At 38.5% G+C, this 2,644-nt stretch overlaps 1 non-coding gene across 1 annotated transcript; it reads left to right on the top strand.

The window, feature by feature from the left end:
• The first annotated feature begins 273 nt into the window (after positions 1 to 273).
• LOC138706851 (5S ribosomal RNA) lies at positions 274 to 392 on the top strand. Its single transcript, XR_011334098.1, has one exon. It is a non-coding gene; the product is annotated as a 5S ribosomal RNA (ribosomal RNA).
• The last annotated feature ends 2,252 nt before the right edge of the window (positions 393 to 2,644 follow it).

Below are 2,644 nucleotides of genomic sequence, written 5' to 3'. Positions count from 1 at the left end.
GTTGAACAACAATCCACCTGTGGCTTAACTTAGAATGCCGACTAGCTGTTTTATTAATCCCGTGTCAATCCAGCAGTGTGTGACGTTGAAACGTAACCAAACTGCCGTTGATAGATAGATTTATCATCTATCCCAATGACATCCAACGAGCTTGGTAATTTAGGTACAGAGTCTAAGCAGGCAGTTTACGTGTGTGTGTGAGCGAGTGCAGGTTTTATCGAGTGCACCCCAATCCCATCGTCCTCAAGTGCCTACAGATTACGCAGTTTCATCGGCAACGGCCATACCATGTTGAAAATACCGGTTCTCGTCCGATCACCGAAGTCAAGCAACATTGGGCGTGGTCAGTACTTGGATGGGTGACCGCTTGGGAACACCACGTGCCGTTGGCGATTTTTTTTTTACGTCACTATTTCCAGCGTGTTCTAATAAGACTTATGGGATATTATGTTCCCTTCCCTATTCCAGCTATAGCTTGGATGATGACGCCGCTGCATAATTGTAGAGTAATTGATAATTCTTAAGTACTTGCAGCTCCGTATTGAAACTTATGACTGGTAGCATATTCATATGAGACGGTTCACTTCTCTGCGTTTTCTCGAAGAAGGGAATATGTATTCAGGGGATTGTGAACGTACCTCGCGCTCTCCCTAGAAGTTAGAGACATTTTAGGTAAAGAATGTAATATACTGTACATATATGGCTAATTAAAATCCCATTAGTTACTACATTTCAGTGGGTAGTACAAATTCCATAATGAAAATATCTCTGTCCTAGTAGTTGTATCCTTTAAAGAAGCTCGTTGTTTTCCCATGATGAAGGGCAGAACTTGGTCGGTAGAAATTTAAACAGACTGCATTATCAGACCAGGCGTTATTTCAATATCAGCGTTTAGTTTAGGAAATATAGCAATAGCGGAGTTGGGAGAAGTAGTTATAGCATGTACAGTAAGTATAAACAGTTCGCTGTACTGTACAGTGAATATAAATATTTGAATGTACGATGGCAAAACATCAGACATACAGTACGTAGCTCACATATCTTAAAAAATAAATAAATAAAAATAAAGAAGACATTCTGAGGAGTGAGTGGAAAGTGCATATTATAATGAATATTTTTAACTCTCAGTTGACATTGAGAGAGAAAGCCATGCATCGGGGAACCGGTGACTGTTTTTGCGTTACCTTCTGCTATTGGCGTTGTTGGTTAGTAACGAATGAAAGAGGTAGGACGCGGAATCAAATGTCAAAAAACGATAGGGAAATAATAGTAACTGGTTGTATTTCGATCGAGCTCGGCGTGCTGATTCACCAGTGGGGTGTTTCACAAAGTTTACAATCTTTGGAAATTGTGAACTCTGTTTGTAAACTTCTGTTTCACAATCTTTGTTTGTAAAGGTGGACTGTACAAAGGAAATCAAATCTTTACGAATGAAATTTTGCGCTCTTTACAAGTGATATGTTTGTTTCACAACGAAGGAGTAATTTTACAAACGTGTAAACTAAACTTTACTAGTGAAGTTAGCACATTTTCTACAGTAGCCCTGTTGAAATAGCTTCTAATTGTGAATGAAAAAAATAAACACATATGTATAAAATCAATTTTATAGTAACAGGGTACCATTAAGAATTACACTGAAGCAGTTGTGATGTTATTGAGTAGTTCTAGCGACTCAGACGAAGATTTTGCATTTAGGCCTAACGTAGAATTTTCCGGCCACGTTCGTATCATTGTACGAATATTAATGAAAGGTTTCGAATGAATCCCGCGCTATACTTCAGAATACCGCGTTAGTTCTTATATACGAGGAACGTATTTAATAAATACTCGCACTTAAAGAAGAAAAACTTTGCACCGAAAACCAATCACTTAATAATGCAATGTCGGCATTACTTACGCAGTATTCTGAAGTCGTTCCGAATCCCATTTCGCTGTAATCTCTCCTACAAGATATGGGACATCACATGCAACATCTGAAAGGGAAAAGTGGTGCCCTAACCACAAAGCGAGAACTGCATTGGTTGCATAGTAGCTCTCAGTTCCCTGCGTTAGCAGATAAGAACGGAATTTATAAGATTACAGTGTGCAAAAGTTCACACATGGTAGTTGATGTTGTTACAAGATTGAAAAAACTCGAGGCGGGTTATTGATCACCGAATGTGCTTACTCGGGCAAAGGATTTTTATGCTCCTCCTGCTGGGTTCCCTAATGTTGGCGAGGTTATGGATGAAACAATAAAATATACTGATGGACCAGCAGAGAGCGAAGTTGATTTTAATGGATGGACATGTTAGCTGCTCTATCAACTGCATATAACTACGTGGGTCAAATCCATTATTTATCAATTATTTGAATGAATTTCGCGCTAACTTTCGTCAGTTAAGTCGTAGGCTAATTAATGCATTGGTATGCTCGACCAATTGCATGCCGCGAAACTCCGTTGTCGCCGATGTAGCAAAATCTAAATAAAATATATATAAAAAAATATAAACATGTCCATCGATAGTTCTAAAATTACAGCTACTTTACCTCTGATCCTTAGTGATTTTTGTAAACTGTCGTTGGCGATTTTGTTCAACCAATTATGCGTATTTGTAAGTTTGTTTCGCCGATTTTGTAAAGTTCGTTAAAACATACAAGTGAA

This window comes from Periplaneta americana, chromosome 9 (genome assembly GCF_040183065.1).
Source record: "Periplaneta americana isolate PAMFEO1 chromosome 9, P.americana_PAMFEO1_priV1, whole genome shotgun sequence".
Lineage (NCBI taxonomy): Eukaryota > Metazoa > Arthropoda > Insecta > Blattodea > Blattidae > Periplaneta > Periplaneta americana.
The sequence above is the reverse complement of the archived record's forward strand: the minus strand, read 5'-3'. Positions and strand labels throughout refer to the sequence as shown.